General features: G+C 44.5%; 1 long non-coding RNA gene across 2 annotated transcripts; it reads right to left on the bottom strand.

Annotated features, from left to right (window-relative positions):
* Window positions 1-904: 904 nt before the first annotated feature.
* Window positions 905-12828, bottom strand: LOC141107489 (uncharacterized). Of its 2 annotated transcripts, XR_012235916.1 has the most exons (3): window positions 9215-10314; window positions 4121-4271; window positions 905-2009 (listed from the first exon to the last, which is right to left on the bottom strand). It is a non-coding gene; the product is annotated as an uncharacterized lncRNA (long non-coding RNA). The 2 variants fall into 2 exon arrangements; XR_012235917.1 differs by lacking the exon at window positions 4121-4271 and having other exon boundaries at window positions 9215-12828.
* Window positions 12829-17456: the final 4628 nt, after the last annotated feature.

Raw genomic sequence — 17456 nt, 5'->3', positions numbered from 1 at the left:
ACACTTTTTTTGTGAAATGGTAGGGGTACTTTTGTACCCCCTTAACATTTCACACAGGGGGGAAGGCTGGGATCTGGGGGTCCCCTTGTTAAAAAGTGGGGAAACATTTTGAAGAACCCTCATAATGATATATTCAAGCCAGTCATAGATGGTGCAAATTTCAGCTGGTTCAGCAGGAACTGGTCAGAGATTCAAACCATGTATGGGCGGCTGAATGTACCCAAGTTGATCAATTGATCAACTTAGGTACAACCAGCCTGCTGGATTTTACATGCAATTACACTGTCTGTGTTGACAGGGGGGAATCAAGCAAATATCTTTCCTGCAATCCATGGATACAGGAAAGAAATTTGCTCCGTCTATAGCCGGCCTTAAGCCTGGTATACACTATGAGCTTTTTTCCGTTCAACCCAGCGGGTTGAATGAAAAAAAAACTGTCAGCTCCAGTTGGAGCAGCTGTACTAACGATCTGATGTTAGTACAGTGATCTCCCCCGCTGAGCTATTGTGTTCTGACAGGGGGGACGAGCCCCCCCCAGAACACTTCAATCAGCGCTCTTAGCCATTGGCTAAGAGCGCTGATCAGAAGCAGGTTGGCTGCTTGTTTTCCAGCATGCTTGTCCAAATGGCCAGCTTCTGCCGGACCAGCTGCCATACACAGAAATGTCAGACAGTTTTTATTGAACCGGCTGATGTCACCCAGCATTTGGCCTGTGGGTATGGGGCTTAACAGACAGATTTCTGGACAGGAACAATTCTATTGTATAGATAGCTATGTAGATCCACCAAAGAGGGGGCTGGGTGGCCATTCCCAAACTCAATATATAAAGGAGCAAATATCCCCCAGGTAAATGATAAGGACCTTGAAGGCAACAAGGAAAAAAGGGGGGGGGTCTAAACAAAAGTTATATTAATAATAATTTATTTATTGATATATTGAAAAAAATATATATACAATTATTCGGGTGCAAACATCACCAGAAATGGAGTACATTAAAAACAACAAGTTTACAAAAACTGAATTGTTAGTGCATGGCAATTGTAGACATTCAGCCCGACACATTTCAGGACACTTGTGGGGTCTCTTCATCGGGGGGGGGGTAAAATTACCATAGCATATTCTAAAAATGCAAAACAGAAAAATAATACTAATATTGAAACATAAAAAAACCACTATAACACAATATGTACATCATGGACAAAGGGCAAGAGGCAGGAGCATAGTTGAGACCAAGATTGGGAGATCACCAACCGATTAGATGAACTTGACAATATATACACCTCCAGAGAATGTGCCGGCTAATGCAGTACGGCCGTGAGGTCACAACAGATGACGTGAAGCAAAGTGAGGTAGAGAACACTATATATATTTGCTATATAGAACCAAGCGATCTGCGTAGGTTAAGTGCAGGTTGGTTTGAAATAGGTAATGACACTATTATCAAGAAAATGTCTGCAAGGAAAAAAGTATAAAATATCTCAGAAATGTATAGGGCTCATAAAAGAAACAGCTTTTATCACTTCGGCATCATTCATTAGTATTAATTTATGCTAAATAGAATTTTTTTACATATTTTTTTACATATTGGCCTAAACTGATGAAGAAATTAGTTTTTTATTTTGGATATTTATTTAAATTAATTTATTTTATTTTTAATTGTTGCTCTTTTTTGTTTATAGCACAAAAAATAAAAAAACGCAGAGGTGATCAAATACCACCAAAAGAAAGCTCTATTTGTGGGAAAAAAGAGAACGTCAATTTTGTTTGGGTACAATGTCACACGACCGCGCAATTGTCAGTTAAAGCGACGCAGTGCTGTATCACAAAAAATGGCCTGGTCATTAAGGGGGAAAATGTTCCGCTCTGTAAGTGATTAAGACAGGTGCACTTTAAATGATTCACTCAATAGACAATAAAATATAAAACAAGTCAGCAAGTTGAAAGCAGAGCAGAACGGGCTTTGGAGTTTGTTCAGTTTCCTTGTAGAAGATCTTCAGACAGTTGTCACCCTGTAAATATTGATAGAAATGTTAAAATGCATTTCCTGTATTGTATTACATAGATACAGACTGCAGATATTCCCTCTAGTAGTGATCTGTATGAACTTAATTTACCTGAAAGTGAAACTTCAGTCAAGATTAAAGAGCCTAATATTCCTCCTTCTCACGCCTGTCCCTAACAGCGAAAAAGGAAGGGACTTTTGGCCAATAGATAGGCCAGGGACTTTAACGGTGCTTAATACACAGAATAGAAATTTATTAAAAAATATATATTTTATTCATAAATCTTGTTTAAAAAAACAGACAGAAAAACCAAAGCATTTCCATTTACAAAACAGTTAGAATAAAAGTATGATACAATGCTTGATACCACTTTCTCAACATGTTTTGCTTTCTTAAGCTTCTTCAGGAGATATACTGTTGCATCACAAATAACTATGAAATGAATGAAAAAAAGATTTTTTTTATATTTATATAAACGTATAGATAATCAAATTAATATATAATACAATCATATAGTATTAAACTAATCTACAAAAATAAGACAAAAAACATTTTTAGGGGGATCTGAAATCATATACAAGGTATACATATCAATGTTTAGGAAAAAAAAATATATATAGAAAATGACATAATGAACAATATATCTCCATCTTACCTACTATTTAAAAAGCTATAGATGTATATTTCAATTCCATGGTGCACCCATATACATATGCCCTTTCAGCCCAGACTTCACACAAAAGGCATGTAGAGGGGGATGAATTGTTAGTAGTGTAAGATAATTGAAAATTCTCTTTCTTTCTCTCTTTTTCTCTTTCATTTCATAGTTATTTGTGATGCCACAGTATATCTCCTGAAGAAGCTTAAGAAAGCAAAACATGTTGAGAAAGTGGTATCAAGCATTGTATCATACTTTTATTCTAACTGTTTTGTAAATGGAAATGCTTTGGTTTTTCTGTCTGTTTATTTAAACAAGATTTATGAATAAAATATATATTTTTTAATAAATTTCTATTCTGTGTATTAAGCACCGTTAAAGTCCCTGGCCAAAAGTCCCTTCCTTTTTCGCTGTTAGGGACAGGCGTGAGAAGGAGGAATATTAGGCTCTTTAATCTTGACTGAAGTATCTGAACGGATCAATATCTGAACCGATCAGATCTATACTAGCGTCCCCAGCAGTTTAGGGTTCCCAAAAACGCAGTGTTAGCGGGATCAGCCCAGATACCTGCTAGTACCTGCGTTTTGCCCCTCCGCCCGGCCCAGCCCAGCCCACCCAAGTGCAGTATCGATCGATCACTGTCACTTACAAAAGACTCACTAACAGTTTTTTTGGTAGCGTTTTGGTGAACTGGCAAGCACCAGCGGCATAGTACACCCCGGTCGTAGTCAAACCAGCACTGCAGTAACACTTGGTGACGTGGCGAGTCCCATAAGTGCAGTTCAAGCTGGTGAGGTGGCAAGCACAAGTAGTGTCCCGCTGCCACCAAAAAGACAAACATAGGCCTGTCGTGCCCATAGTGCCCTTCCTGCTGCATTCGCCAATCCTAATTCGGAACCCACCGCTTCTGCAGCGCCCGTACTTCCCCATTCACATCCCCAACCAAATGCAGTCGGCTGCATGAGAGGCATTTATATGTCCTCCCGAGTACCCCTACCCAATGAACCCCCCCAAAAAAGATGTTGTGTCTGCAGCAAGCGCGGATATAGACGTGACACCCGCTATTATTGTCCCTCCTGTCCCGACAATCCTGGTCTTTGCATTGGTGAATGTTTTGAACGCTACCATACACTAGTTGAGTATTAGCGTAGGGTACAGCATTGCACAGACTAGGCACACTTTCACAGGGTCTCCCAAGATGCCATCGCATTTTGAGAGACCCGAACCTGGAACTGGTTACAGTTATAAAAGTTACAGTTACAAAAAAAAGTGTAAAAAAATAAAAAAAAAAAAAACACAAACAAAAATAAAAAAAAATAGTTGTCATTTCATTGTTCTCTCTCTCTCTATTCTCTCTCTATTGTTCTGCTCTTTTTTACTGTATTCTATTCTGCAATGTTTTATTGTTATTATGTTTTATCATGTTTGTTTTTCAGGTATGCAATTTTTTATACTTTACCGTTTACTGTGCTTTATTGTTAAGCATTTTTTTGTCTTCAGGTACGCCATGACGGCTCGGTGAATTCCGGCAGCGCTCGTCTTCCCTTCCCCTCCGAGGTAACATATCGGTGTATAGAATGCACCCGTGATACGCACCTGTGATTTTCCCCCTATTTTCAGGGGGGAGAAGTGCATGTTATACACCGATAAATACGGTATTTGTTTGTTTATGAAACTTGGCTTGGTCTTATAAAGACGTTATATGTCACAACGGCTAAATCTGTGTCTGTAGTGCATGTTCAAACCTTAATGCCATAACTAATAACATGTGATTAGATTTTTACTCCAGGAGTATATAATGAGTTTGGCAATTCTAAAGAAATGCTTAAATGATGCATTCAAATTTAATAAACCCATTAGATTTTAGTCGGCTAAAATGTCCTGGAGATTTTAACTAAAATACGACTAAAACAATTCAGAACACTAAAATATGACTAAAACTAAATCGAAGTTTCATGTCAAAATGAACACTACTCTGAGCTCCGGGTGATCCTACATGGCCTGCAAGGGAGAGAGAAAACCCGGAGAGGGCAGATTATCAGAGGTCCCGGAAGGTGTAGGACAGAAACCTGGGAGATGTATAAATCCCAAACAGGACCTTTCCAGGCTCCCTGTGAGACATTCAGCCACTATATATATATATATATATATATATATATATATATATATATATATATATATATATATATATATATATATATACAGCGCTGTATTCTGGCCTAGGCCAACAAGGCCCAAGCCTAGGGCGGCACTTTGTGGGGGGGGGCAAGCCGTCCCCCCCGCATGAAAAAAGCCCCCCCCCGAGCCCCTACTGCGCTGCCGAATTATAGTGTCATCGGGGCAGGCAGAAGGAGCCGCTCCGCCAGTGAGCGGAGTTCTGCACCAATCCAGAGGCAACATAAGGACACTTACAGCAGCGGAGGAGAGGTCTGTATGAGCGGGAAGCCCGGGCACTGGAAGCAGATGAGGATACTGTGTGAGTCAGCGGGCGGCGGGAGGCGGAGTTTCTGGCTGTGCGGTGGCCGGGGGAGATCTACTGAAGAAGAGGAAGATGCTGAGAGGAGTGATCAGGAAGATGTCAGCACGAAAACATATGGCACCAGGTGAGGCTGACAAGACTGCACAGCACAGAGGTGACAGGCTACCATTGCAGGCTACCATTGCTTGATAATAAATAGATGTCTATGGGTCTAACAGGTGAGATAGTGGTGCTCAGGTGTTGCTGGCGACATGGTGGTGCCGGGTATTGCTGGCGACATGGTGGTGACGGGTATTGCTGGCGACATGGTGGTGACGGGTATTGCTGGCGACATGGTGGTGACGGGTATTGCTGGCGACATAGCAGAGCCCAGGTGTTGCTGGCAACAAGGCGGTACCCAGGTGTTGCTGGCAGCATGGCGGTACCCAGGTGTTGCTGGCGACATGGCAGTACCCAGGTGTTGCTGGCGACATGGCGGTACCCAGGTGTTGCTGGCGACATAGCAGAGCCTGGGTGTTGCTGGCAACATGGCGGTACCCAGGTGTTGCTGGCGCCATGGCGGTACCCAGGTGTTGCTGGCACCATGGCGGTACCCAGGTGTTGCTGGCACCATGGCGGTACCCAGGTGTTGCTGGCGACATAGCGGAGCCCAGGTGTTGCTGGCGACATAGCGGAGCCCGGGTGTTGCTGGGGACATAGCGGAGCCCAGGTGTTGCTGGCGACATGGCGGTACCCAGGTGTTGCTGGCGACATGGCGGTACCCAGGTGTTGCTGGCGACATAGTGGAGCCCGGGTGGTGCTGGTGACATGTGTGTGTATATACATTACTCTTGCCCCTAATCCTGTACAATCACAACTGCTTTTTTTTTTATAGAGTAAGTAAAACAAAAACTGCGCTTTAGGATGCGTATATAGGGTCAGAAATTAAGGTTGCTGCCTCCCTTACACAAAGTACTTGGTGAGGTACTCTGTAGAAATATGAGAATAAAGGGTTGGGTATATTGGCGCTACCTAAAAAGATATGATATAATACTCAATATGTTTAAATACTGGGATAGCCTATAATTTGGCACCCCCTACTGGTAGTTGTAGATCTAAGAGGTGTGCAGCATATACAAGCCCCCCTTATTTACAGTATGGGTGGTATCACAACTGCTAGGTAGGTTCGTTTCCACTGATCATATGCTAAAAAGATTATGATAGGCAACAGGTGTCGCACAGCTTACTGGATCCTACACCATCTGGAAAAAGGGGCCAGAAGCTGTATTCCATATAGTGCATTTACTAAGAACCATATACCAATACGATGATGTGTGTATATATAGTGCTATCCTAATCTGATACCATATACATAATCGGCATAGATTACAATTGCATAGACCAAAAACAGCTCAATAGCCCAGGAAACGACAGCAATTGAATTTCCAACAAATATTGTAACAGTCCCATATATTGATGTTAAATGACTCATGCAGATTCCCACAGGTGACTTGGTGCTGCAATAATTTGTCAGGTGACTCTCGTGCTCCCCCTTTGGTTGCTTACTCACCAGCTCCCAGAACCCCAACAGGGGTATAACGCTTATGGTGTGGTACGCTGGGTTACTTCCATCTGATAGATCCTTGTGTTGTAATCAGCTCCCCAAGCCCCGTAACGGGGTAATCCACCTGTGTTGGGAGATGGATCGCCTTGCTGCTAAGTATTGTGCTGGATGTCTCCTATGCTTTTCAATCCTTGGAGATGTTGCTTCCACTCATATATTTAGGAAAAAAAGAGAGCTTCCATAGCGTAATAACGTATGGCCACTTTATTTAAAAAACACATCTGAATCAGCAACGCTGATTAATAAAGGCAAAATAAATAAATAAAGTCATGTGACGAAGCGCGCACAACGGCATCACGCTCTGTCAGTCTGCTCCACGGCATAGGAGAGAGGAGGACGCTGCTCAGCAGCTGGTGGACTTACACCTCCACTGCGCTCCTTATGCCTGCTTGGAGGGACTTTTCTTATACATTTAATTGTAATTTGTACTCTACCTGGCAACCATTGCTGTCCTGATTTACCTGGACAGAACTACATAATCAGTGCCTGGACTTGGTAGATTCATCTATTTTTTATTTTTTGTCTTATTGGTATTTTTCACTTTTTTATTTTTTTATTTTTATTTTTACTTTTTGTCATTTTTAATTTTGGAATTTTGCCTTTATTAATCAGCGTTGCTGATTCAGATGTGTTTTTTAAATAAAGCGGCCATACGTTATTACGTTATGGAAGCTCTCTTTTTTTCCTAAATATATGAGTGGAAGCAACATCTCCAAGGATTGAAAAGCATAGGAGACATCCAGCACAATACTTAGCAGCAAGGCGATCCATCTCCCAACACAGGTGGATTACCCCGTTACGGGGCTTGGGGAGCTGATTACAACACAAGGATCTATCAGATGGAAGTAACCCAGCGTACCACACCATAAGCGTTATACCCCTGTTGGGGTTCTGGGAGCTGGTGAGTAAGCAACCAAAGGGGGAGCACGAGAGTCACCTGACAAATTATTGCAGCACCAAGTCACCTGTGGGAATCTGCATGAGTCATTTAACATCAATATATGGGACTGTTACAATATTTGTTGGAAATTCAATTGCTGTCGTTTCCTGGGCTATTGAGCTGTTTTTGGTCTATGCAATTGTAATCTATGCCGATTATGTATATGGTATCAGATTAGGATAGCACTATATATACACACATCATCGTATTGGTATATGGTTCTTAGTAAATGCACTATATGGAATACAGCTTCTGGCCCCTTTTTCCAGATGGTGTAGGACCCAGTAAGCTGTGCGACACCTGTTGCCTATCATAATCTTTTTAGCATATGATCAGTGAAAACGAACCTACCTAGCAGTTGTGGTACCACCCATACTGTAAATAAGGGGGGCTTGTATATGCTGCACACCTCTTAGATCTACAACTACCAGTAGGGGGTGCCAAATTATAGGCTATCCCAGTATTTAAACATATTGAGTATTATATCATATCTTTTTAGGTAGCGCCAATATACCCAACCCTTTATTCTCATGCTTTTTTTTTTATGCTCGTTCACAATGTCAGTAAGGACTGATACACCTCTGAAAAGCAATTCATGCTCGGATCTCTTTTCAGAGGAATTTGACATGCAGTGAAGAGGCAATAAGTTGCCTCTGCAATGTCTGTTTTAACCCCTTAAATGCAGTATCACAGTGCTGCACATGGTTGCAGGTTGGTTGGCTCCATTCACACTTTATTGCGTGCCATGCTCGCAGTTTCTGACCATTCCTTGTGCCATGCCCGCAGTCTCTGACTGTTCCTTGTGCCATGCCCGCAGTCTCTGACCAGCCCTTGTGCCATGCCTGCAGTCTCTGACCGTCCCTTGTGCCATGCCCGCAGTCTCTGCCGTCCCTTGTGCCATGCCCGCAGTCTCTGACCGTCCATTGTGCCATGCCTGCAGTCTCTGACTGTTCCTTGTGTCATGCCCGCAGTCTCTGACCGTCCCTTGTGCCATGCCCGGAGTCTCTGACCGTCCCTTGTGCCATGCCCTCAGTTTCTGACCGTCGCTTGTGCCATGTTCGCAGTCTCTGACCGTCCCTTGTGCCATCCCCGCAGTCTCTGACCGTTCCTTGTGCCATGCCCACAGTCTCTGACTGCGGGCATGGCACAAGGGGATGCACGAGTTTAGTCAGGCCTAGGGCAGCACAAAACCTAAATACACCACTGTATATATATATATATATATATATATATATATATATATATATATATATATATATATATATATATATATATATATATATATGTATATATATATATATATATATATATATATATATATATATATATATATATATATATATAAAATATACATTATATGTGTAATATGAGTACATTATCCGTCAAAATGATGAAGGAACATTTACATTGCACAGCGAGAACAGAATAGTTTCACTTTCAGTAACGTCCTCTCTGTTTCCTCCGATATAAAGAAATATATTACAGGATATTTTACAATTCTACAACACATAACCCCCCTCCCCATACTCACCACAATACCCTCCGGACACCCCCAGAATGATCAGGATGAGGGGTGTCATCTCCATCTTCTGGGGATGATCTATATGGAGAATATCCAGAACACAACACCATCAACTTCAGAGCAGCTATGAAGTCACACTGTGAGTTAGATCTGTGTACAGGAAGCTCTGTGCTGATTGGATGAGGTTGGCTGTCTGTCCAATAGGAAAATGAATACACAGAGTGTCACTAGTTGTCGGGCAGAGGGAGACTGAACAGGTTGGGAGCGCTGGGTAATAGATGAAACCCTGAGTCGTTCATCACATAATATACAGTTGTGCTCATAAGTTTATATACCCCGAAAGAATTTACGATTTCTTGGCCATTTTTCAGAGAATATGAATAAAACTTTTCTTTCACTCATGGTTAGTGTTTGGCTGAAGCCATTTATTATCAATCAACTGTTTACTCTTTTTAAATCATGATGACAACAGAAACTACGCAAATTACCTTGATCAAAAAAGTTTATATACCCTGGTGATTTTGGCCCGATAACATGCACACAAGCTGACACAAAGGGGTTTGAATAGCTATTAACTTGTTCAGATCTGCGCTATAGCCGAATGACGGCTACAGCATGGACCTACTTTGACATCTATTGACGTCCTCCCATGCCCGAGCGGCCTGTGCGCCCCCCTGCGGCGCCCACAGTGCCACCCATCAGTGCCCATAGTGCCACCCATCAGTGCCCACAGTGCCACCTATCAGTGCCCACAATCAGTGCCTCATCAACAGTGCTGCCCATCAGTGTCACCTACCAGTGCCCATCAGTGTCACCTACCAGTGCTCATCAGTGCCGCCCATCAGTGGTACCTATCAGTGTCCATCAGTGCCATACATCAGTGCCACCCACCAGGGCCCATCAGTGCCATCTTATCAGTGGTCATCAGTGCCGCCTTATCTGTGCCCATCAGTACTGCCTTATCTGTCCCCATCAGTGCTGCCTTATCAGTGCCTATCAGTGCAGCCTATCAGTGCCCACCAGTGCCGCCTCATCAGCGCATATCAATGAAGGAGAAAAATTACCTGTTTGCAAAATTTTATAACAAACTATGAAACATATTTTTTTTTCCAAAATTTTTCGATCTTTTTTGATTGGCAAAAAATAAAAACCCTAGCTGTGATTAAATACCACCAAAAAAGCTCTAATTGTGTAAACAAAATGATAAAAAACTACTTTGGGTACAGTGTTCTATGACAGCGCAATTGTCATTCAAAGTGTGTCAACGCTGAAAGCTGAAAATTGGTCTGGGCAGGAGGGGGGGTTTAAGTGCCCAGTAAGCAAGTGGTTAAAGGTAATCATCCTCACCTGTGAACTGTTTGCTTGTAATTAGTGTGTTTGTATAAAAGGTCAATGAGTTTCTGGACTCCTGACAGACCCTTGCATCTTCCATCCAGTGCTGCACTGACATTTCTGGATTCTGAGTCATGGGGAAAGCAAAAGAATTGTCAAAGGATCTGCAGGAAAAGGTAGTTGAACTGTATTAAACAAGAAAGGGATATAAAAAGATATCCAAGGAATTGAGAATGCCAATCAGCAGTGTTCAAACTCTAATCAAGAAGTGGAAAATGAGGGGTTCTGTTGAAACCAAACCATGGTCAGGTAGACCAACAAAAATTTTAGCCACAACTACCAGGAAAATTGTTCGGGATGCAAAGAAAAACCCACAAATAACTTCAGGTGAAATACAGGACTCTCTGAAAACATGTGGTGTGGCTGTTTCAAGATGCACAATATGGAAGCACTTGAAGAAAGATGGGCTGTCTGGTCAAGTCGCCAGAAGAAAGCCATTACTACACAAATGCCACAAAGTATTCCGCTTACAATGCGCCAAACAGCACAGAGACAAGCCTCAAACCTTCTGGCACAAAGTCATTTGGAATGATGAGACCAAAATTTAGCTTTTTGGCCACAACCATAAACACTACATTTGGAGAGGAGTCAACAAGGCCTATGATGAAAGGTACACCATTCCTACTGTGAAACACAGAGTTGGATTGCTGATGTTTTGGGGGATGTGTGAGCTACAAAGGCACAGGAAATTTGGTCAAAATTGATGGCAAGATGAATGCAGTATGGTATCAAAAAATACTGGAGGAACATTTGCATTCATCAGCCAGGAAGCTGCACATGGAACGTACTTGGATATTCCAACATGACAATGATCCAAAACACAAGGCCAAGTCGACCTGTCATTGGCCACAGCAGAATAAAGTGAAGATTCTGGAGTGGCCATCTCAGTCTCCTGACCTCAATATCATTGATCCACTCTGGGGAGATCTCAAACGTGCAGTTCATGCAAGACAGCCCAAGAATTTACAGGAACTGGAGGCTTTTTGCCAAGAGGAATGGGCAGCTTTACCATCTAAGAAGATAAAGAGCCTCATCCACAAATACCACAAAAGACTTCAAGCTGTCATTGATGTTAAAGGGTGCAATACATGGTATTAAGAACTGGGGTATGTAAACTTCCTTGAATCCTTGAATTGTCTTGATAGGCGATCTGCTTCCAAGTTCTGACAGCCTGGAAGATATATGGAACTCAAATCTGGGAGATATTGTTGTTCCACCTCTCTCAAGAGGGATTGGCTGTGCGTCCCGCCTTGTCGCTGTATGTAGGACACTGCTGCCATGTTGTCCAGATGGAGCAGGACTGGGCGACCCTGTATGTGAGGCAGCAAGGTGGCTAACGCCATGAATGCTGCTCGAAGTTCCAGAATAGTGGAAACTAGGCCCTAAGTGAAAAATTCCCATCTGCCCTGGATCTTGAGTTGTTCGCAGGTGGTGCCCCACCCTGCTGCTCTGGTATCTGTGGTAACAATGGTCCATGGGTGCGGCCCTAATGGACAATGCTGTACTGGCATTTCTTGTCTCGCCCACCACCAGAGACTTTGGCACATCCGGCTGGTGATCACGATTGGCTGGGCTAGACAAACCCTCTTCCATTGTATCAGGAAGCCCTGTTGGAAAACTCTGAGTTTCAAGTGACCCCAGGGGATCATCAGGATACATGAAGCCATCGTCCCGAGAAGACTCATGCACTGGGATGCTGACAGCACTGGTGCAGCCAATGCCTGTTGGAACTTTTCTCTGATTTTGAGGAGTTTCTGAAGAGGCAAAGAAACTGTGGCCGCCTGAATAGTGAACTATGCCCCTAAGTAGACCATATTCTATGTAGGTTCCAGCTGGCTTTTTTGATAGTTGACTATCCAGCCAAATGACCATAAGGTGGACAGCAGGAGCTCCTTCTGCATCCGCAAAAGGTCTTGGTCCTGGGCCAGGAGGATGATATCATCCAAGAAATGATGGACTCTGAGCCCTTTCTCCCTCAGTGGGGCCAAGGCTGCAATCACAACCTTGGTGAAGGTTTGAGGAGTATTGGATAGGCTGAAAGGAAGGCAGACAAATTGGTAATGCCTGTCTCCCATGGAGAACCTGAGGAACTGTTGGTATGACTGAAGAATTGGGTTATGCAGGTAGGCATCCTGTAAATCCACCGAAATCATCCAGTCTTTTGGTTGAATTATCTAGATTATGGTGTGGAGATACTCCATCATGAAATCGCTCTACCCAGATAAATTGGTTCAGCTTCTTAAGGTCGATCACTGGTCTGAAGCCCCCCGTTTTTTTCTGGATCAGGAAGAGTGGCGAGTAAAAGCCTGTAAATCTTTCACAGACCGGAACTGATATGATTGCCCCTTGAAGCAACAAGATGTTGATGTACTCATGAAGAGCAGCTAACTTCGGGGGTGACTGGGTTGTCTTGGTGGGGGGTGAAGGAGTATTCTGGAGGCTGCCGTTTGAACCGCCAATATTGGCCTTGCGCCACTGTGGACTGCACCCACCGATCTTGACAGTGGTCTTGCCAGACCTAGGTGTCAGAAACCATGAACCAGACCAAGACAGAAGTACAGTAAAATCACACTTGTTTAATAATAAAAATAAAAAGGTAAATAGAGTAAGCGTAGTCAAAGCATAGCAAGAGTCCAGTTACCGGATCGGGTAGTCAGCCAAGCCAGAGTTCAGTAACCAGATCGGGTAATCAGCCAAGCCAGAGTTCAGTAACCAGATCGGGTAATCAGCCAGTTCAGTCAGGGATCCAAGTAGAGGAACAGCAAGCAGGATAAGGAGCCAGAAGGGATGTCAGCAAACCCAGTCTTTAAACAGGAACGCAGGAGATGGTTTCTTGTGATGTGACCAAGGCGAAGGCAGGAATGAAGTGAGCTGGAGATCTTTAAGTAGGCGGTACTTACGAGCAGATCCACAACAGCTGGTTAACTGTGGAGAGAGATGAAAGCTGGTAATTAGCTGACAGCTGAACGGCCAGCTCACAGAAGGAAGGCCTGAGCCAGCCCTGACAGTACCCCCCTCCTCAATGACCCCTCCCCCTTCGGGGACCACCGGGCTTGAGGGGAAAACATCTATGGAAATCACGGAGGAAGGCAGGAGCATGTACGTCCGAGCATGAAACCCAGGAGTGTTCCTTCGGACCGTACCCCTTCCAATGCACCAGGTACTGTTTGCGCCCACGGAACCTACGGGAGTCAACAATGGATTGTACCTCATACTCCTCATGGTTCTCAACCTGTATAGGGTGAGGACGTGGCACCGAGATGGTAAAGCGGTTGCACACCAATGATTTCAATGAGGAGACATGAAACTCATTTGTGATGCGCATACTAAGATGAAGGTCCAACGCGTAAGCCACTGGGTTAATCCAGCAAAGAAAGGCCCAATAAACCAAGGTGCGAACTTCAGTGAGGGAACACGAAGTCAGAGATTGCGAGATGACAGCCAGATCCTGTCCCCAACCTGGTAGGAAGGCGCAGGCAGGCGCCTGCGGTCAGCATGGAGTCTGTACCTATCATTGGCATGACGTAAAGCCTCCTGGACTTGTGCCCAACTGGAACGAAGACCACGGAGATGCTCGTCTAGCGCAGGAATACTCTACGGAACAAACGAGTCAGGCAACATGGAAGGTTGGAAACCATAATTCGCCATAAACGGAGATAAATCAGGAAGCAGAATTCAAGGCACTGTTGTGAGCAAACTCTGCCCATGGTAATAGGTCTGACCAGTTGTTGTGATGGTCAGAAATATAGCAACGTAGGAATTGCTCCAAGGACTGATTGGCTCATTCAGCGGCCCCATTAGACTGCGGGTGATACACAGAGGAGAAAGCAAGCTGAATTCCCAGCTGTGCACAAAAGGCTCGCCTGAACCAGGACACAAACTGACTACCCCTGTCCGAGACAATCTCCTTGGGTAGCCCATGTAAGCGAAAGATCTCCCGAGCAAAAATGGAAGCCAGTTCCTTAGAAGTGGGCAAATTCTTAAATGGAATACAATGACACATCTTTGAGAACCGGTCAACCACCATAAGGATAACTGTGTTGCCTTGAGAGTTGGGCAACTCCACAATGAAATTCATAGACAGGTGGATCCAGGGCCTCTCTCCATTGGGTATGGGTTGTAGGAGGCCCACTGGAAGGTGTTGTGGAGTCTTACTCTGAACACACACGGAACAGGCAGCTACGAAGGCAGTTACATCAGCACGTAGACTAGGCCACCAGAATTGTTGGGAAATGGCCCAAACGAGTTGATTCTTCCCAGGGTGGCCAGCTACCTTGGGAAGTCTGGAGCACGGCAGTACGGAGACACTCTGGGACAAAGCAGCGGTCACAAGGTTTCTCAGGAGGAGCATCGACCTGAGCAGCAAGAATTTTGTCACCCAAAGGAGAAGTAAGACTGGTGCAAACCGTAGCCAGAATACGATCAGGAGGACTCATAGGAACCGGAACCGACTCCAACTTGGAAGTGGAGGAAAATTGTCGTGACAAGGCGTCAGCCCTTACATTCTTAGTAACGGGTAAGAATGAGACAATGTAATTGAAACTTGACAAGAAGAAAGCCCATTGCGCCCTTCTGGGAGAGAGGCATTAAGCCTCAGACAAGAATGTGAGATTCTTATGGTCAGTGAGAATGAGAACCTTCACAGTGTTGCCTTCGAGGAGATGTCTCCATTCTTTCAGAGCTAAAATGATTGCCAACAGCTCTCTGTCACCAATCTCGTAATTGCACTCGGCAGGTGACAATTTCTTGGAAAAGTAGCCACAAGGATGCATAGCACTCTCAGAGGTAGGACGTTGAGACAGAAGGGCGCCAACACCAGTCTCAGAAGCATCAACCTCAGGGATAAAAGGTAACGTAGGATCAGGATGTGCCAACACAGGAGCAGAAACAAAGGCAGCCTTGAGACTTTCAAAGGCCTTAACGGACTCCGGAGACCAACTCTGTGGGTTACCTTCTTTCTGGTCATATCGGTCAGGGGCTTGACCAGAGACGAGAAGTTACGAATAAACTTCTGATAATAGTTGGCAAAACCCAGGAAACACTTCAGAGGATGTAACCCCACGGGTTGAGGCCACTGTAGGACTGCCGAAAGTTTCTCTGGGTCCATCGAAAAACCAGCAGTGGAAATGACAGCCCAGGAATTTAACCTGTTCCCGATGGAACTCACACTTCTCCAGTTTACAATAGAGATTGTTCTCTCTTAATTTCTGAAGCACACAACAGACATCTGTGTGGTGGCTCTCCGGGGACTTGGAAAATATGAGGATATCATCGAGATAAACCACCACACATAACTGCAACAAATCTCGGAGGACATCGTTAATAAATTCCTGGAAAACTGCCGGGGCATTACAAAGGCTAAAAGGCATTATGAGATACTCATAATGGCCTGTTCTGGTATTAAAACGCAGTTTTCCACTCGTTGCCCTCCTTAATCCTCACGAGATTGTAAGCCCCTCTCAGATCAAGCTTAGTGAAAACCGTTGCTCTCTTGATGGGGTCAAATAACTCTGTAATCATGAAATCGTGAAATGATTGAGACCCCTATAATGAATACATGGTCTCAGTTCACCGCTCCTCTTCTTCACAAAGAAGAAACCAGCACCAGCAGGAGATGAGGATTTGCGGATGAAACCCAGAGAAAGTGCGTCTGCAACATACTCCTCCATGGCTTTATCCTCCAAGACCGACAAAGGGTAAACCTGGCCACCAGGGGGAGTGGCACCAGGTTGAAGGTCAATTGTGCAATCATACGGCCGGTGTGGAGGCAAACTACCGGCTTGACCTTTGTCAAAGACATCGCTAAAATCACAGTACTCCTCTGGCAGGGAGGAGAGTGAAGAGGTACACAGGACCTTGGCTACCTTCCGGAAGCATGTTTCACTGCATTGTGGTGACCAGGAGAGAACCTCAGCACTGAGCCAATCAAAAGAGGGGTTGTGCCTCTGTAACCAAGGATAACCAATAACCAGCGGAAAGTTAGGAGACAAAATCACTCAGAATTGGATTATTTCATGGTGAAGAGCCCCTACGGCCATGGACAACGGAACCGTCTCATGAGTCACATAGGCAGTCTGTAGAGGTCTCCTGTCGAGACCCTCAATGGCAAGTGGAGTGTCACGCAGCTGCAGTGAAATCGAGTGCTTTGATACAAAGGCAGCATCAATAAACAGGCCTGCAGCCCCAGAGTGGATTAGAGCCTGTATCTCAATAGACGACTTAGCTCAAGAAAGGGTGACCAAAACCAGGGGCTTATCCTTCTGGATAACTGGGGACGACACAACACCACCATGACAGGACCTCAAGGTTCGGGTGTTCCCAGGACGGATAGGACAAGACTTCAAATAGTGACTTGCCTGGCCACAATAAAGGCACAATCTCTCCCTCCTCCTAAAGGCTCTCTCATCCGCAGAGAGAAGCGTGACGCCCAAGTGCATGGGTTCATCTTCACTGACCGACTCGGTACCAGGAGGCATGGGAGGTTAGGGAGGCACGGGTGGGACTGCAAAGCTCGGAGGCAAACGTACAGAAGGCCTCCACAAACGCTCCTTAAAAGAAAGTCTTTTTCTGAATCTGGAGTCAATGAGGATGGCAAACGAGATCAAGCTTTCCAGCTCAGTGGGTATATCTCGGGCTGCTATCTCATCCTTGATGGAATCCGAGAGACCATGAGAAAAAGCAGCCATGAGGGCCTCATTGTTCCAAGCAACCTCTGCTGCCAGAGTACGGAACTCAATGGCGTACTCGGCAACAGTTCTCATACTCTGTTTGATGGACATGAAGCACTTGGCAGCAGAAGCGGAGGGTCAAATACCCTTTTAAAGAAGGCCACAAACTCAGGGTAACTCAAGACAACAGT

Source organism: Aquarana catesbeiana, linkage group LG09 (assembly GCF_042186555.1).
Source record: "Aquarana catesbeiana isolate 2022-GZ linkage group LG09, ASM4218655v1, whole genome shotgun sequence".
NCBI classification, from domain to species: Eukaryota; Metazoa; Chordata; class Amphibia; order Anura; family Ranidae; genus Aquarana; species Aquarana catesbeiana.
The sequence above is the reverse complement of the archived record's forward strand: the minus strand, read 5'-3'. Positions and strand labels throughout refer to the sequence as shown.